We start from the raw sequence: 21,404 nt of genomic DNA on the forward strand, positions 1-21,404 counted from the left end.
TCTCTGTTGTTTAAAGCCACACCCAGCAATATTCCAGCTGTATGGCAGCAGTTCATGTATCTTCAGCTTCAGTCTTGTAGGTGATCTTCGTCATCTTTTCAGTTCACATATCCTTGCTTCACATCAGGTCCGTGAAGACTTGTCAAGCCATGATTATTGTGAGAGGAGATAAATGGGATCAGGTGGTCCGGATTGTAGACTTGGCTGGTGCATGTCGTTGGCATCCAAATTGCGTAGACCAATTCTCAAGATGCCCATAACTGGGTTGTCTGGTCCTGAGTTGAATACTTACAGACTGACATCATATACCTGGAACATTGCAGAGAGCAACATTAAACAACAAACAAAAATGGCAAATATATCTTTTCCATCAGCTTCTCCTCTAAAATGATTCTACTGATGGCTTTCCAGTACAGTCCCGTTAAGCCTCAGGTGAAACTGGTGTTCTGCTTGCATACTCTGTTTACTAATCAGTAGAAGGATATATAAATCTCCAAGTATTTCAGTTTAGATCACCAGTGGATTATATTTCCATTCTGTCATAATTACCCTGAACCTATTCATCAGCTTTATTTCAGAGGCGTTGTAACAACGTCCAATGCTTGTGAGGGAACGTTCACAGGATGGCTCTTTTAGCATTGTACTGTTCACTTTTTGTGGAAAGTGAATTCAAGTTGGTAAATGGGTATTTGTCATAATAATGGAAATATTATATACTGGATAATAAAGGATATAATTAAACTCTGCAGCAGCTTAAGCCTTTCCAGGTGACTAAGGCGATCAGTTGGTCAGACAAGGTTGATCGCATGTTTTGTATCATAATTGCTTGAAACAATGCTCTTGATGTCCATCATTGGATTGTCTTGTTTGGAGTGGATTGTTTACAAACTTCTGTCATATGGTTGAAATATTGTTAAGCATGATGTTATACAACAAACATACAAGAAAACTTGAAAAGTATTATTTTCTCATCAACCCACTGCCACCAACCCTCCTCCCCAAACTGCCCCCCCCCCTCATTAGAAACAACATTGGAATTTTTTTTCCTCACATTACACTGTTTTTAACAAAAGACATTATCTCTGTCAAGTTGATGACATTGGGAAAGTATGTATGTACAGCTGAGAGCTCAGAAATTGCTTCGTGAAAGGTTGAATCTTGATAAACTGACATGTGCTAGTGGTTCTTTTGCTTGTGACATGTGTCTTTCTTGATTTTCTTAACGCGACTTTCCCAGGGGAAGGTTTTTGTTTTGTAGTTAGGAATGAGTGTCAGTCTCTTCAGCAATGATGCAGCTATTGTCACATTGTGCAGTGTTCTTGATGTACAACAGTGTGAACTGTTCTTGGTGTACAACAGTGTGAACTGTTCTTGATGTACAACAGTGTGAACTGTTCTTGATGTACAACACTGTGAACTGTTCTTGATGTACAACAGTGTGAACTGTTCTTGATGTACAACAGTGTGAACTGTTCTTGATGTACAACACTGTGAACTGTTCTTGATGTACAACAGTGTGAACTGTTCTTGATGTACAACAGTGTGAACTGTTCTTGATGTACAACAGTGTGAACTGTTCTTGATGTACAGCAGTGTGAACCGTTCTTGATGTACTACAGTGTGAACTGTTCTTGATGTACAACACTGTGAACTGTTCTTGATGTACAACAGTGTGAACTGTTCTTGATGTACAACAGTGTGAACTGTTCTTGATGTACAACAGTGTGAACTGTTCTTGATGTACAACACTGTGAACTGTTCTTGATGTACAACATTGTGCAGTGTTCTTGATGTACAACATTGTGCAGTGTTCTTGATGTACAACAGTGTGAACCGTTCTTGATGTACAACAGTGTGAACTGTTCTTGATGTACAACACTGTGAACTGTTCTTGATGTACAGCAGTGTGAACCGTTCTTGATGTACAACAGTGTGAACTGTTCTTGATGTACAACAGTGTGCAGTGTTCTTGATGTACAACAGTGTGAACTGTTCTTGATGTACAACACTGTGAACTGTTCTTGATGTACAACAGTGTGAACCGTTCTTGATGTACAACAGTGTGAACTGTTCTTGATGTACAACAGTGTGCAGTATTCTTGATGTACAACAGTGTGAACTGTTCTTGATGTACAACAGTGTGAACCGTTCTTGATGTACAACAGTGTGAACTGTTCTTGATGTACAACAGTGATCAGTCTTCTTAATGTACAACAGTGTGAACTGTTCTTGATGTACAACAGTGTGAACTGTTCTTGATGTACAACACTGTGAACTGTTCTTGATGTACAACACTGTGAACTGTTCTTGATGTACAACACTGTGAACTGTTCTTGATGTACAACACTGTGAACTGTTCTTGATGTACAACACTGTGAACTGTTCTTAATGTACAACAGTGTGAACTGTTCTTGATGTACAACAGTGATCAGTCTTCTTAATGTACAACACTGTGAAATGGTCTTGATTTAGGACATTGTGCAATGTTATGGATGTAGGACACTGTGAAGTAATTGATGTACAACACTGAAATGTTCTTGATGCAGGATAATGTGATTTGTTCTTGATGCAGGCGGGTCTTCTTTGTTCTTGATGAAGGACAATATCCATTGTTCTTTTTGTACAACAGTGTGCAATGTTCTTGCATGCATGTCCTTGAATAACTGTTCTTCCATTGATTGCAGACTATCTTATCCCATTAAAAGCTTTTGAATTGTACAAGCTTCCTGCTGCCCTTTTCAAATGTCTTGACCTATGGATTTTTGAAAGTCTTGGGCAGCTAATTTCCTGCAAGACTGAAATTGTTCTCGGACCATTACAGACATAAATCTACTTATCATGACACTGCTTGATGAAGCATGTTCCTGTTATGTGTGCTGTATCTGAAGATACATCAAGATATTGGCCAATCCATGTCATACGACTACAGCTCGTCCTAAAGAGGGCACAACCAGGCAATGTTATATTGATCCCTGTACAGATGTGAGATTAGGCTGGCCTTACATCTGAAACCATAATTGTTAATTGCAACAGTTTCACCTGTGCCAGGCTGGGAACACCCTTTCATTATTTTGTCAAATACGTATAATAGTATCTCTGGTTGAAACGTTTCTGTTGGAAATGGTCAATATTCAAGTATCCATCTCTTCTGGGCACTTGTCTAAATGTAAAATTCGAACATTCAATGAGCATAATTTTACAGCATCAATAAAACATTTGTCTATTCTTGTCAAATAACATGTTTATCTTATATTGGGGCGGTGGGATACCCCAGTGGCAAAAGCATTCGCTCGTCAAGCCGAAGACCCCGGACTTGATTACCTACTTGGGTACAATGTGTGAAGCCCAATTCTGGTGTCCCCCGCCATGATATTGCTGGAATATTGCTAAAGTGGTGTAAAACTAAACTCACTCACTTACTGGTATCTCATATTGGAATCCAACAAAGTTCACACCTTACTCGTAGGTCTATTCCTGTATGCTCACATTAAGAACTTTATATTTTGCATATTTTTGATTAATGTTATAATGTTTGGCAATATAACAATTGAGTATTGTTGTCTTAAAGGGTTTTTTCTGTTTTGATGATAACATGTTCTATGGCAAATAAATCATTGTCTCCAAGTTTAGTTATCTTTAATCATTGTGCACATGTATGACACATTTCTTGATCATTTAAGTAACAGTGAGTTAATGGGCCACTTAGAGCTTTTAAGCGAATCAATCAATGACGAGCATGTTTTTGAAGGATATTGCTAATGGGTTATGTAATCAAATAGAGTGTTTTTAAACACGCTATTGATGGAGTCATTTCCTAGGTTTTCAAGATTATTAGTTTTTGAGATGTTTATTGATTTCTTGCCAATTACTGTCATTAGAAGTACACGCAAAGAGGGAACTCCACAGACTAGTTGCACAAAACTACCACTGCCTCTGTAGAGGTAATTGTTTCAGTCTTAATTTAATTTTCAAAGAAAGAGACTTGGGTGGTAATTTTTCAGAGGAAGTGAAGACAATCAAGGCCGCACAGTTAGGGTGATTCTATAGAAGGTTGTTCAGTGGGATCAGCTCAGTCCTTGTTGCTAATTTGAAGCTGGTGTACTCCTCTACTGTTGTCACCCAACCACCGCCCTGTTCTCTAAGGTGCTTGCCATGCAAGGTAGCATCCGTTTGCCAGTCACCTTTGATCATGAGTTTGATTCTGCTCATCTAGACCAACATCTAGTGTAATGGAGGGGCGGATGGGGTAGCCTAGTGGTTAAAGCGTTCACTCGTCACACCGAAGGCCTGGTTTGATTCCCCACATGGGTAGAATGTGTGAAGCACATTTCTGGTGTCCTCTGACATGATATTGCTTGAATATTGCTAAAAGCAGGGTATAACTAACTAACTAACCAACCAACCAACCAACCAACCAACCCACCCACCCACCCACCCACCCACCCACCCACTACTAACTACTAACTCTAACTCACTCTCACTCACTCACTCCACTCACTCACTCACTCACTCACTCACTCACTCACTCACTCACTCACTCACTCACTCACTCACTCACTCACTCACTCACTCACTCACTCCAGATGTGTTTGTTTGTTTGTTGTGTACTCAGCAATATTCCAGCTTTATGGTCTTGGTCTGTAAGTAACTGAGTCTTGACCAGACAATCCAGTGATCAACAGTATGAGCATCGATCTTAGTGATGCAATTCGGATATGATAACATGTGTCGACCAAATCTGAAGTTTTGTTAGCACAATGACCATGCTGATGTTTTACCACAGTGGTAAACGCCTGTCTTGCAACCATTTAGTTTTCGAGTCCGATACTGGGATTTGAATCAAGGTTAACCGAGGTTAACCTCATCAGCAAGCTGACAAGGTAAAGGTCATCTGGGATGAGGCCACACAACCCTTGTTTTCAGAACAATATTATATATTAAATCAGAAGAAGAGGAGAGGGAGTATTTAGTGTAGTCAGTGTATGAGATATTTTTACCAACCTTCCTACATGCTCTGTAGCTGAAATAGTATTCAAAGCAACACTGAGTGAGTGAGTGAGTGAGTGAGTTTAGTTTTAGTCTGTAAATAATCGAGTCTGGACCAGACAATCCAGGGATCAACAGCATGAGCATCGATCTGAGCAATTGGGATATGATAACATGTGTCAACCAAGTCAGCAAGCCTGACCACTCGATCCCGTTAGTCGCCTCTTACGACAAGCATGGGTTACTGAGGATCATTTCTAACCTGGAAATTCTTGGGTCAAAGCAACATTGAACTTATATTATTGCACTGTAAGTAACTCGTACTGGTTGTTAATACAGAGTTTTAAGTGCTGGTTTTCACTCAGAATATCCAGATCAATAATTGATCAATAATCGATTGTAGTTGTAAACCCACCACAAAACTCATGTCGGCAATAACCGGACACAGTCATCACATTGTGCATCGAAACAGGCACTGATTCATACCACAATCAAGACGATCGAGCATACTTCCTGTTGAGACACTAGCACAAGTATGTTGTTTACATTGCTGTTTTACGAGTCAGGAAACTGCATCAGTTACTTATGTCTTGATTTAACAATTAGACACATACTTTCTAACGGGGTTTTTAAAATTTGATGTTTCATTTATTAATGAATATTAATTAGTCTCCCTGGATAATCGCTGATGCAACCAAGATCAATGGATTGATGAAATATCCAAGCAATCACTCGAACACTAATAGAATCACAGTTTCTTACAATCATGTGTTTAGAGATGACATTAAATACGATTCAGAAGTAATAAGCGCTATTCAAGTGTTATTTGAAGCAAATCATGGATACATTCCCAAATTTTGATGATGATTGAAATTTTACTTTAAGAATAAAATGGAAATATGAGTGAATCATTATGTTGAACGATGTTGTTTTTTCTGATCAGTTACTGCCAAATGTATTGATTCTGATCCTTGGTTTGTCAGATGTAATTAATCCTTGACCGTTGGCCTCACTGACAGTATCACCACCTGTTGCATTATGTTAGAATTGGTCTTCAGCAACCCATGCTTGTCATAAGAGGTGACTAGTGGTGACTATTCCAATTGTGTAGATCTCTTTCTGACCTAGTTGATACATGTCAACATGTACATGTATCCCTATTGCTTAGATTGATGATCATGCTGTTGATCACTGGAATATTCACAGACCCCCACCACACAGCTGGAATATTCACAGACCCCCACCATACAGCTGGAATATTCACAGACCCCCACCATACAGCTGGAATATTCACAGACCCCCACCATACAGCTGGAATATTCACAGACCCCACCATACAGCTGGAATATTCACAGACCCCCACCATACAGCTGGAATATTCACAGACCCCCACCATACAGCTGGAATATTCACAGACCCCCACCATACAGCTGGAATATTCACAGACCCCCACCATACAGCTGGAATATTCACAGATTCCCACCATACAGCTGGAATATTCACAGATCTCCACCATACAGCTGGAATATTCACAGACCCCCACCATACAGCTGGAATATTCACAGACCCCCACCATACAGCTGGAATATTCACAGACCCCCACCATACAGCTGGAATATTTACAGATCCCCACCATACAGCTGGAATATTCACAGACCCCCACCATACAGCTGGAATATTCACAGACCCCACCATACAGCTGGAATATTCACAGACCCCCACCATACAGCTGGAATATTCACAGACCCCCCACCATACAGCTGGAATATTCACAGACCCCCACCATACAGCTGGAATATTCACACACACCCACCATACAGCTGGAATATTCACAGACCCCCACAATATAGCTGGAATATTCATACAGCTGGAATATTCACAGACCCCCACCATACAGCTGGAATATTCACAGACCCCCACCATACAGCTGGAATATTCACACACACCCACCATACAGCTGGAATATTCACAGACCCCCACCATACAGCTGGAATATTCACAGACCCCCACCATACAGCTGGAATATTCACAGACCCCCATACAGCTGGAATATTCACAGACCCCCACCATACAGCTGGAATATTCACACACCCCACCATACAGCTGGAATATTCACAGACCCCCCACCATACAGCTGGAATATTCACACACCCACCACCATACAGCTGGAATATTCACAGACCCCCACCATACAGCTGGAATATTCACAGACCCCCACCATACAGCTGGAATGTTTACAGCCCACATGACAGCTCGAATATTCACAGATCACCACCACAGCTGGAATACTCAGCTGCTGGAATATTCACAGACCCCCACCATACAGCTGGAATATTTACAGACCCCCACCATACAGCTGGAATATTCACAGATCCCCACCATACAGCTGGAATATTCACAGACCCCCACCATACAGCTGGAATATGCACAGACCCCCACCATACAGCTGGAATATTCACAGACCCCCACCATACAGCTGGAATATTCACAGACCCCCACCATACAGCTGGAATATTCACAGACCCCCACCATACAGCTGGAATATTCACAGACCCCCACCATACAGCTGGAATATTCACAGACCCCCACCATACAGCTGGAATATTCACAGACCCCCACCATACAGCTGGAATATTCATACCCCCACCATACAGCTGGAATATTCACAGACCCCACCCATACAGCTGGAATATTCACACACCCCTCACCATACAGCTGGAATATTCACAGACACCCACCATACAGCTGGAATATTCACAGACCCCCACCATACAGCTGGAATATTCACAGACCCCCACCATACAGCTGGAATATTCACAGACCCCCACCATACAGCTGGAATATTTACAGACCCCCACCATACAGCTGGAATATTCACACACACCCACCATACAGCTGGAATATTCACACACACCCACCATACAGCTGGAATATTCACACACACCCACCATACAGCTGGAATATTCACAGACCCCCACCATACAGCTGGAATATTCACAGACCCCCACCATACAGCTGGAATATTCACACACACCCACCATACAGCTGGAATATTCACACACACCCACCATACAGCTGGAATATTCACAGTCCCCCACCATACAGCTGGAATATTGCTGAGTGGGGCAGATAAACAACAAACAAACAAACCTGTGTCATTAATGTCGGGATTTCATCAAACAGGTATCAAAAGTGACCTTTGATAAAGCATGCACAGATGAAGCCAACAAGTTAATTACTTGATGTGTATTCATATAGAAAAGATGAGTGTAACGCCACATTCATTTTGTCATCAAGCATTAATGATCATGTGATATTTATGCGTTTAACAGTCACATGCTCTTGTTTCAGGACACACGAGTGGGAGTATAAAGTTCAGTTATTTTATGAGATATTCATACCGCTGATAAAATCAGTTTATATCAGACAACTAGTAAATGCCAGATATATTTTAGCACAGGAAACTGAGGAGGAAGATATGAAGTCTTTAAAAGTACGGTTGTTCCAAGAAAAATCAATTCTTTCAAAGTCTGTGGGTGCAACTGGGCTTATACCAAATTATTGACAATATCACACAATGTTGAACATTTTTTAAAAACTTTAATGGATAAGAATTTCCAGCAAGCAGGATCAGTAAAGGGTAATGCTGTGTATTTTATATCAGTCACTTCTTTTGTTACTCAATGGAAAGAAAGGTATTTATGGATGACAACTTATTATATTACGCTGCAAAGTTTCAGTGTAGATTCTTATGCTGATGTCCAGCAAGACAACGTCTGACAAGGGTATCAGAATCTAAATGCCAGTCAAACAGATCATTCTCAGTTGCGTCCTGAAAGATGTTTTCTAAAACTCCCATTTCAGATATGAGAGATTCCATAGCACATGTACTTCCTGTAAACCCCAGGGGAATATTTGTGAGATATCATTGGATGACATTGTGAACTAGGCATAAACAACCCTGTGTAGACTTGAGTGATTGTATAAATGGTGCTGGATGAATCTTAGTCAGGGGCGTAGGAACAGGGGGTGGGGGTGGGGGCTTAGCCCCTTTTCAAGACGAAACCATATCTACCTCACCATAACTACAATTTCATTTTGATTTTCAATACTTTTCATAAATTAGACCCGCGCTCTGAAAACCGTTCCTACGCCCCTGTTAGTGTACATGATCTCTGATGTAAAATATTGATCGCATCAGTTTTTGGTGATGTTTGTACAAGGTCAAGGTCTCAGCTCCCTCTAAAGCTGTTTCATTGTTATGACTTTCCTGTAAAATCCTCTGTCCTATGATAATTCTCAAGTCCCAATTGTAGTGGGATAGCCTGTTGGTGAAAACTGGATGGTACTAAAAGCAGGCTAAAACTCAACTCAGTCTTTTACCTCATAAAGAAACCTGTCGTAGAAAACAGAGACCATATAATAGATATCTATTATATGGTCTCTGCAGAAAATAATTCAGTATCAGATGGATAAAAACGTCCCTAATTTCCTGAAACAGTATATCAGGGACAAATTCAAAATTGTTCAGTTCGTTATTTCAGCGAATGTGATTGGAAGCAGATGCTAAAAAGATATTCTATCTTTAGTAAAAACAGTTTCAAGTCCCAATCTCCTCCTGCCCCCATGAATATGAAACAGTGGTCCCCTGAAGTGATCATCTCTCCCCAGAGTCTCCAGCTATGCCAAGGTCAACTCCTTCAGTAGAGGCGTCTTATTGCCACCAGCCAGGAAGTCCAGACAATGAATCTGAGAGGTCTCACTACAAAATGCTCAATGAATCTGGAGTTTGTTTATGAGTCTGGGACTATTGGCAGCAGCTGGGCATAGTGGAAGCTGCTGGAGGCCAGTTCTTGTTAGCATGTAGGTCTGATTGACAGATTTGGTGGTGAGGCTGACAGCGTTTACTTCGACTGAAGATAGGGGATATCTTGGAAATTGAAAAGGATGAATGTGTAGATACCATTTTGTATCTTTTGTATCATGAGTACAGAGAAGTAAGAGCATACATTCAGTGGAGGTTGTTGAAGAGTGTATGTTCAGAGGATTTCAAGAATATGACTAGTTTGTCTCACAGTCCCTGAACCACATACTCTTCCCTACTGCCTAGCCCTCTCTGCAGTGCTAAAGCCCTAAATGAAGCAAGCCTAGAGTTCCTCAGGTTCCAAATCTCTGGTCTCCCAGGGGCTCCACTAGGCGTTAGTCTAGAACATGACCTGATAGATGTCCTGGGAATGTTCTTGCCCATGCAGACATTCAGATGTTTCCAGTGCCACATGTTTAGTGATTGTTTTTATCCACATGCATGACAGACATTTAGAGAGGTCAGAGACATGTACACTTGATGCCCCACAGTGGCGGATCCAGAGGGGGTGGGGGGTGGTTAAGGGGTTTGAACCCCCCTTTGAAAATGACTTAAGATCACATTGAAGATTTTTTTATGCGTTGGCGGAGCCAATAGGGTTCAGGGGTTCAACCCCTGAACCCCCTCCTTTCAAAATTCCTGGATCCGCCCATGCCCCAGGAATATCATTGTCCTTGTGTATGGAAAAGTTCAGAGGGATATAAGCAAATAATGGATTGATGTCCAAGAGATATTATTAGGACTGGAATAAATCCACTATGAGGTGAATGTGATACATAGCACAAATATAGGGTAATATACGAATACTGGGTAACAAATACAATAACATGACAGCAGTTGATATATTGTGATGTTTTCATGACAACAATGACTTACCAATCATTTGACCAGAGGAGGGGTAGACTAGTGGTTAAAGCGTTTGCTCGTCACACCGAATACCTGGGTTCGATAACCACATGGGTACACTATATGAAGCCCATTTCTGGTGTCCCCTGCTGTGATATTGCTGGAATATTGCTAAAAGGGTGTAAAACTCAACCCACTGACTGACTGACTGTTTTGACCATACTGACAGTGTTACTTTATCATGACAATGACGACATGACTCAAATTACATATAAGAGTGCTGGCTGTTATCCTGCCTATCCTGCCATACAGTTTTGCTTATCTCGTTTTGATATGTAGTACCCAAATTCAAGTAAAGACATTCCTTTACAAAATTCATTAATAATTTATTCTAGTGAGTGTGAATCATGAAGCATATCTTGGAACAGTGATCACAAAAGTGTGCAAAAGCAACAGATGGCAAGCGATAGAAAACACCTCACTCAGTTGGGTAAATTACAAGAGAATGTATACTTCTTTCCTGACAAATCCTCCAGACCAACTAAAAATGAGTTCCTGGCATTACAGAATGTGTCAACCAGACCCCATATTGATTCCAATAGTTCGTGAAATATTTGTGGTGTGTACCGGACCATTGTACATGACTTAAATGATCAGATCAACAATAGTGAGTGAGTGAGTTTAGTTTTACGCACACTCAGCAATATTCCAGTTATATGGCGGCGGTCTGTAAATAATAGAGTCTGGACCAGACAATCCAGTGATCAACAGCATGATCCACGCAAATAATAATGAATTGAATTCATTGAGGGAAATAGTTTGATTCACAGAATACATTAGTGATTCATAACAGCCCTAATTTGAATCAATGTTGTGTATTTGAAAATTCAAGAACAAGAACACAAATTGGTTCACTGATGTATGGTTTAGAATCTTAGCAGCTGTTTTTATCTTTAGGCTTTTCTCTTTGAAACTATTTTTGATTCAGAATTACTTTAAGATGTTAATCTTCTTTGAATTTTTAACTTTCAGAAATGAATAAGCTTAAGGGGAGCCAAAACTCAAATTTTGTGTATAACATGTTAAATCTGAGATACATTATCACTACACATGGTGATATACCATTTATATTCTATTTTCAGTTTTGTTAGGCATAGTTTTACACACAGGAACTAGGCAATTACATAGGCGTCAGGATATGTCTTGTGTATCCCATCTGTAATGGTAAATAAAACCGACATACATAAACAATTAGATAAATCCACTGTACAAGAAAATGGTAATTATTCAACCAAATTATTTTCAGTTAATCCTTTAAGTGAAGTTTATTGTAACTCAACTGGCCACACCTTTCTTGTTGCACTGTCACCTGTATGTTACATAACATGCAAGGCATTCATCACATCAAACATTTGTATAACCCCATCTTAGATTGTGTAAGTGAGTGAGTTTAGTTTTTCGCCGCTTTTAGCAATATTCCAGCAATATCATGGCAGGGGACACCAGAAATGGGCTTCACACATTGTACCCATGTGGGGAAACGAACCCGGGCCTTCGTCATGACAAGCGAACACTTTAACCACTAGGCTATCCCAACCACCCCAAGTCTCAGATTGAATAATTACACCAGACATAAGAAATACCATACATGAACCACTGATTGTTTGACAACCTCAGAGGCAGGAGTAAACTTAATTGAGTTTAATTTGCTTAATCAAGTTAAACTGAGTGCCACCACTAATTAATACTTGTAATAAAGATCCTACTTTTATATGTGAAAGGTCAGTGAGGAACTACATTGTACTTTCACTGCCCTTTCTATCAATGATCATGTCAAAATTGATCACCGCCTCCGTGGTGTAGTGGTTAGAGCGTCCGCCCGGAGAGCGGAAGGTCGCGGGTTCGATCCCCGACCGCTGTCATACCAAAAAGACGTTAAATATATGGTATTTGTTGGTCCCAGGTGTCCAAGCCCTTCGCATTAATGGGTACAACAAGGACTGAAATTCTGTCAGCGGAGTCAGTATAATGTGTCTGAGTGGGGTATTCATGCTTCACTGCGCATGGTATCAACAAAACATCAGTGGGCTAGCACTATAAAACCAGCTTCAGTATGGGCTAGTACAAGCAGCACAGCCCAGCACAGTTACACATACACATGCATGCCCGTTTTTTCATCATATGAGCGCAAATATTCTCAAGCACGATGTTAAACCCAATTTCACCTCACCTCACCTCAAAATTGATCATTAGGGATCAGGAGAAATAATTTGGATCCTTGTTATTCAAAAAGTTTACCGTAGTCTAAGATATGGAAAATCATTGTGCCTGCCAAGGACGTTTGTGCAACTTTGGAGACATAAAATTGTGAAAAAATTGAGTGAGGCTACTATACTTGCAGGCTTATGTTACTTGGGTGTTTTTCTTTAGTAACAAATGGATTACGTCAAGTCTCCCTTAAACAATGTCTATTTCTTGCACAGGATATCCACAAGACAAGGGTGTGATAACCTCTGTATCAACTGCTATAGCTGGTGTAACTAACATGCATATTATGACATGCCTGGTTTCAATATGTCTCTGATCTCATCGCCTATCACTACATTTTGAGAGAGGTTTTCAAGAGGTTGCTTAATGGCTTTGCATCTCCGATATTCAGATCGATGTGGTTTGATAGGTTTGTCAACAAGGTCTCGGGTCTTCATCACAGCTCTCTTCTGTCTCACAGGTCAATACTTGAGGCTCTTTAGCTGGAGTAATATTTGTTATCTTTTTCTTGCTTTAAAGTTAATGTTGCACATTTTTTCTTAAACTTCCCAATGTTTGTCTTTCCTGTTCACAATGTTTGTATTCTTTCTAGCTTGCTTGGAATTGAGAATGTTTTTGTCAACAGGGAATAGCGTTCTGTTCAATGGCTCAGAAATAAATCTGGTCAGGAATTTAATTATCTTATCTTATAATAACAAGGTGGTGGTGGTGGAATTGGGTTTAACGTCGTGCTTGAGAATATTTCGCTCATATGACGACGTGCATGCGTGTGTATGTGTATGTGCGGCTGCTTGTACTAGCCCAGACTGAAGCTGGTTTTATAGTGCTAGCCCACTGTGATACCATGCCGCAGTGAAGCATGAATACCCCACTCAGACACATTATACTGACTCCGACCCGACCAGTCCTTGATGTACCCATTAATGCCGAGCGCCAGGCAGGGACCAACAAGTACCATATTTTAACGTCTTTTGGTATGACACAGTCGGGGGTCGAACCCGCGACCTTCCGCACTCCGGGCGGGCGGACACTCTAACCACTACACCACGGAGGTGGTCTCTTATAACAAGGACATGGTTCTATTTTTATGTCTGTTAAGAAAATATTTATCCTCCATATATGCCTCCAACTATACTGAACAAAAATGTAAGTGATCATGGATAATTTATTGAGTTGTAAACTGGCTATGCTATTTCATGACAATATTCCCAAAATGTTCAAGAAAGCTCACTTCTTTTAGTATATATTTCAGACTAATTATGCTTATTTAGTAGTAAAAAATGCACCATTAGCAAGTGACATTATGACAGTGAAACCATTAATGATTAAATGTTGTCATTGTATTTCAGCTTCATTCTGTTTAAGCAAGGTTACATTTATGATGACCCGTGAAGATCCAGGTTAGAATATTGATCTTCAGTAACCCATGCTTGTCGTAGGAGGTGACTAGCGGGATTGGGTGGTCAGGCTCGCTGACTTTGTTCACACATGTCATTGTATCCCAATTACGTAGACCGATGCTCATGCTATTGATCACTGCATTGTCTGGTCCAGACTCGATTATTTACAGACCGCCACTATATAGCTGGAATATTGCTGAAACTAAACTCACTCACTCTACATTTATGATAGGATAGCATAAGTACATATGTTCTCACTATGTTATAGAAAAAGAGCACTAAGTGCATACATCCATACAATCTACAATATGTCATATATTTGTAACCATGACAACGTTGTTATTCAACCACTGTTATAAAGGTCTTGTAGCTTGTTGTAGGAAAGCATTATTGTGTTTCCCTTTTACTATGGCCTGTCACCCAAGTGCCTGTTGTTATGACAGCTGTAGTGCAGGACTTTATTACTAGTTATTTTCATCAGTTTCTATGTATATACAATATATTTCTGACACGGTACGCAATAATGTTCATTGTTATCACATGTTTATCTTACATCTAGTCTATATACAGTTCAATGAGTATTTTGATCCTCCAATATATAGATAACTTGGGTTATTTAAGTTACTGTTTTTCACATGTAGCGTTATTTGCCTTTTACTTTTACCGAACTATGATTTAGTCACTAACGAATCCACCACAATAGGCCTATGAAATAGTTCCATTGACAACATGTATGGTAATCTGACATGTGAAATTTCTGTTTTAGCTCTAACTTTATAACATACTAATCAGGGCTTTTCACACAATGAATTAATATTTCAAATGTACAAGGGGCAGTGGGGTATCCTTGTGGTTGTCAAGTTGAAGACCCAGGTTTGATTCCCTACATGGGTACAATGTGTGAAGCCCATTTGTGGTGTCCCCTGCCATGATATTGCTGGAATATTGCTAAAGGCAGCGTAAAACTAAATTTACTCACTCAAACGCACAAATGCCTCTGTGGATGTATTATATGTATGTGTATGCCTCTATTTGTATGTATTTATTAGTTTAAAGCTACACAAATCACTACAGCTGAAATTTGTATAGCTTTTTTTGTTATAAATTTGAAGAACATATTTGTGTGGCATTGTGGAAAATATTTCTTTCAGTACAGTATTTTGCTCATAATGCTCAATCATAAGTGCATTATTTCGTCTCAAACTGGCAAGATGGCAAACTTGGTCAATAAAAATGGGAAATTTGGGATAAAAAGTCAATACAAAATGTGTGCATGTATAATGAGCACACCCTGCACATAGCTATGTTCTCTGAAATAAGGTGCTCTATACACAAGAAAATATGGTACTAAGCAGACATTACAAAGATGGCTTGATATGGGGGAGGGTAGAATTTGTGACCTGGCACAATGAAGGTCAGTGTCAGCCATGTGCATTAAAGTCTGGGAACTAATAAAAATATAAATACAGTTCCACTCAATTTTGGCCATGGAGCCAATGTACACTTGTCAGAGGGCCCGGTACACAAAATATGTGATCTGGGCAGCCAATTTTCCAATTTCCATTGTGTAGAAGCCATAATGGCTGTGTGGGTTAGATCACTGACTTCTTGTGCTGGTGCCAGGCTAGCTGACGTAGAGAGTGGTTCAAATCTTGGATGGGACTCAGCCTAAGAAAGTACTAGAATCTGTACTTTACTGAGAAAGTGTAATCCCACATATAACATACACTACAGTTCCTCTCACTTGTCCACTGAAAGTGTAATCCCACATATGACATACGCTACAGTTCCTCTCACTTGTCCACTGAAAGTGTATAGTCATTTAGTTCTATAACTAAAGGGGCAGTTATGTTGCTATTTGATGTCTACAAGGACACATTCCACAGACTAGTCAGTTTTAGGACAATCACAACCATATACTTTAACATAGGCTTCCTTCGTGCAACTTCAAGACTATAAATAATTCTACAGCATAACTCTAGTATATCATCCCATGGACAGCAGTAATATGATATCTCTGATTGCAACATTCTACAGGCAATTCTGATATGATATCTTTATGACATTCAACACTACAGCTCTGATATGATATCTTTATGACATTCCACAGTACAGCTCTGATCTGATATCTTTATGACATTCAACAGTACATCTCTGATCTGATATCTTTATGACATTCCACAGTACATCTCTGATCTGATATCTGTAATTATGGCATTCCACACTACAGCTCTGATATGATCTGATATGATATCTTTTTGATTCTTTTATTATGCCATTCCACTCTACAACTCTGATATGATATCTTTAATTATGACATTCCACTCTACAACTCTGATTTGATATCTTTAATTATGACATTCCACTCTACAACTCTGATTTGATATCTTTAATTATGACATTCCACTCTACAACTCTGATTTGATATCTTTAATTATGACATTCCACTCTACAACTCTGATTTGATATGTAATTATTTTTGTGCCATAAAACTTTGATATGACACATGTAGACACAATATTCTACATTCTACAATGCAACTCTTTTATGACACCATGACATTCTATGTCACAAACACAATGCAATGTCATCTTTACCTATCTCAACAAACTGTATCAAACTGAGGGGATCACAGAAAATATTTACATTTGATCTCATCCAAACACTATTGTTGGACCAGTGACAAGAGCAGAGATCTGTTCTGACAAACAACGCCACATTGTCTCTGGGCAGAGTCGTAATGCATATTCCAAACCTAACTTACCGATTGAAGCACTTCTGGAGTGAGATTCTGTCTGGGGATTGCCACTCAGATCTAGTGGATAGAGCGTCTGTCTGATGCCACATCATACAAAATCATTACTAGATGGTACTTGTTGTTGTCCTGCCTGGCGCTAGACATTAACGGGAAGAGACAAGATTGATCAGCTTGGTGTCTGTAACGTGTCTGAGTAAGGAGACTATGTTAAATGGCAGTGTGATAACATTTCTCAGTGCCAACACTTGGAATGGATTTAGTCTGGATTAGAATGAGCTGCCACAAACACATGCACATTGCTATGACTAAAATAATATCGAAAGCTCCGTTAAAACCCATTTCACCTGAACTTTTCCTGATTTTATAGGAACTGTCGCAGTCTTATCGAATTTTGGAGATACAAATCACGCATTTCCTAGCAAGACATCCTACATGGTTTTCCTTTTTGGACTTTGACTAATCATTATGTTTCTATTGACCAGACCGTGACTTCCTGCCTTAATCAATTACTTTCTTGTTTTTCTCATTTGGAAGTTGGCAGGTGGATAATTAAATATCATGAAGAATATGTTTTTGCATGTTGTTAGATCAGTCCATGAAAAAGAAGAAACAACTTAATTATAAGTCATAGTAGGTGGACTTTCTTCATGTTTTTCTAGACTCAAAGACTGATAGCGCAGGACTGTACGACAGACTAGTGAAGTAGGGCAACTGGTTTTATGACTATGCACCTGAACATTTACACATTATCTTCCTGAGTAAAGACTTGTGTGGGCTTTCTTGGAAAATTGTAGGCTTCAAAGGACATAGGGTTTGAAATACCATATGGTTGGCAGTGTAACCAGAGTTGACAGTATGTTGTCTTTTGAGGAAACCATTCCTACCCACTCATTGAGATGAAGCTGATGCTCAGGCTTATCTTGGCTTGACCTTGGTAGGACATTTCAGTATCTGCCTGCCCACCTCTGAAACAGTAGGGGGCAGTGGTGTAGCCTTGTGGTTAAAGCATTCCTTCATCACGCCGAAGACCCGGGTTCAATTCCCCACTTGGGTACAATGTGTGAAGCCCATTTCTGGTGTCCGCCGCCATGATATTGCTGGAATATTGCTAAAAGCGGCGTAAAACTAAACTCATTTACTCACTCACTGAAACAAGATGCTGGTTTTAATTGATGAAGAAGAAGACATTGTGTGAACATAAACAAGGCCAAAGGGTGTGTTGGTAAATTTATTTCAAAAGTAAATTAGAAAATGCATCATCACATACCTAAAACAGAAGCGAAATGTTTTTTCCCTGCAACCATATCTTTCTTACAATGGTCTCAAACTTAGCTCACTTAATCATATGTATGATTTACAATGATTTAAAAACCTAACGAAGCTCCACACACCAGTTTGTTAATGTATAGGCTGTGAATGAATCCAAGGTCAATACTAATGTACAGTAGGTGATATCATTCCCTGTAAGGAGCTTCAAGATTACAGACCAGTGTATGTTGTGGGTACACTGAAATTTATGAAAACATTTACATTCACGAGCCATTCACAGAAATTTCAAATATATGGAGAACTTTATGATATATGTAAAACATCATTTCCAGAGTAGAATAAGTCTTGTTTATCTGCCCAAACAGATCTCACTGGGTGTGAACAGAAACACTGGGGTGAAAATAATATGCAATCAGTCACTGAAAATCAGTTAAGACACCAGGTGTTCATAATAACATTAGGTAGGAAAATACTATTAACTGACTGTCTCTCCTGAATGAGTGAGTGAGTGACTTTGGTTTAATGCCGCTTTTAGCAATATTCCAGCAATATAACGGCGGGGGACACCAGAAATGGGCTTCACACATTGTACCCATGTGAGGAATCGAACCCGTGTCGTCGGCGTGACAAGCGAACGCTTTAACCACTAGGCTACCCCACCACCCCTCTCCTGAATGAATAATAAAATAAATCAATGTGTTGGTTTGGTTTGCCAAAGGATTAAAATACTCCAAGTGGGAACATGTAAAATGTTTACGTCACATGTTAGTTGTCATATTCTTTGATAAAACAGCTTGTGAAAGTTAATCCAAGAGAAGGTTTTTGAAAGGCTTAGCTTCGGTGTGATTTATTCAGTTGGAATGGTTTGATGTCAATACAGTTGTAGTTCTAAACTTCTGTGATAAAATAACTTCAGCATCTTTTCAACCATATAATGTTGTAACATCCAATCTCATTAAAATCAGATCTTTTTCTTCAAATCGATACCACTCTTTATCCACAAAAGACAAACCTTTACTGGAGGCGGCATTAGGTGAAGCTGCTTCAAGACTTCTAACTTCTTTTACAAGTGAAGGAAGCATTCCTACCAGCATGGCTGATTCCTGTTCAGAATGTAAATGAAAAATGGCCTCAATGAGGTAATAATAATAATAATAATGCATTTATGACGCCTGCTTTCCAGCTTACAGCTGTTCAATGGCGCTAAACAAATCTAGGGTAGAGAGACTGCAGAGAAAAGGAAGGTTTTTAAGTGAGTTCGGAAGGATGAGACGTTGTCGATGCAACAGAGTTTAAGGGGAATAGAGTTCCAAAGAACTGGGTCTGTGAGGTATCACTGCTTTGGGGTGCACATGCACCACATCCTTCATAATGAGTAGGGGTGAAGCCACCATTATAAAGAAAAGCCCAGCTCACACATGATTTTTGCCATGAAATATGGACATGTCCTCAATACTATCTAAATATAAAGCTTTGCAACCTATCGGGTTTACACGAAAGAAATGGCTTGCTACGCGCATGATGAGAATGTAAAAGAATTATTTACAATAGAATCCTTTTGGAACAGACTTGCTCTTGGTAAACTCAAATTGCAAAGCATCACATCGATGATATACAATTTCTGATGTATATATTGACAGTGATAACAGTTAAGTCCAAGTAAGAAGTAACATATTTATTTTACTCTTTTGAAATAAGACTGAAATAACAAGTAATCCGATACAGATATGAGGGTCCTGATGGGAGGTCAACAGTACGTCAAATTTATGTCCTTCACTTAGTAGGTATTACATTTCTGGCTTAGTAAGTGAAGAAAGTATGTGAATAGTGGTCAAGATGAATCTGAAGTGTGAAATCTTCTCTGTGCAAATGCTGATCGTCGGTCTGTCAGGATGCTTGGGGATAGCTTCCTCTGCTTTTGTTTCATTGATACAATTAATGTTTTGCAATTACCTAACACTGACTGTTTTTATGTTGTGTGATTAGGTGTAATTATATACAATTCCTGAGAGATTGTAGCACAATTACGATCTACAGAAATGTTTATTTCAAGTAAAGGAGCTTTTGACAGACAATTATGCTAATCTGTAAAGATAAATACTGACTTATTTATTGTTATAGTGGCTCTGGACCCTCAGATAGTGATTTTTGTTTATCTGGAGCTGTCACATATAAATCATGTGGATAACGTCTTCAACACAGAGTTAACATGTGGAAAAAACATTTCGTTATTCCACACTAAAACACATCCCACAATCATGTGAGTACATTTGAAAAAACATTTAGAATGACCTTTTCACTAGATTCTGACACAACAGCTTTCAAAAATGCTAGAGTGCACATTGTCCATTAATAGAACACCCATACAGAATTACCTGGCCGCACGTGAGATCCAATCGTATTTGTTTACCAGTAAGCTCGACACATTGGGCCCTGCATTTGTTGATAACATGTAACTCCCGAGGGTGTCTGTGTCATCACAGCAGTTACCTCCCCTTCAGCCTGTTGAGCCATCAGTCTGCTGGATGATGTATCAACAATCAATTATGCATTCAGGAGTTGAAAATGAGCTGATGTGTTTCCCAAATTTAGAAATCATGACCATTTGCACTGAAACGGTCAAAAGGTGTTCCTGGCAGTCTGTCCAACTTGCTGTTCCTGATTGAAGTAATGTGCCATTTCAACTGGGGGTGTCTGGTGGCCTTTGCATCCTTTTATGATGAAATCAGATTATCAGGGTATGGCCTTACCTGCACTTGGCAGGTGCTTGAGTGAGAATCAACGGTCTTCTGAGAGGGCTTTTATTCCATGATTTGTTGGCGCTGTCAGAAATCCGATGGCTGTTATGAAATGCCAAGGAGGGCCATTACATTGTGTAATGAAACAAATGGTTGAATATTCTGGAGAGAGAAGCACTTGCATTAGCACATCATACACAACTATATCCTGAATGCAATGATAAAACACAAATAATGGATATGATATTTTGTCAGTATGAATCAGCAAACAGATC

General features: G+C 39.6%; 1 protein-coding gene across 1 annotated transcript in view; it reads left to right on the forward strand.

Annotated features, from left to right (window-relative positions):
• LOC124278719 (potassium channel subfamily T member 2-like) overlaps window positions 1-21,404 on the forward strand; it is a 266,827-nt gene that overhangs the window by 99,153 nt on the left and 146,270 nt on the right. The gene's annotated exons all lie outside the window — the stretch shown is intronic.

Source organism: Haliotis rubra, unplaced genomic scaffold, assembly GCF_003918875.1.
Source record: "Haliotis rubra isolate DU_JTF1 unplaced genomic scaffold, ASM391887v1 Scf240, whole genome shotgun sequence".
NCBI classification, from domain to species: Eukaryota; Metazoa; Mollusca; class Gastropoda; order Lepetellida; family Haliotidae; genus Haliotis; species Haliotis rubra.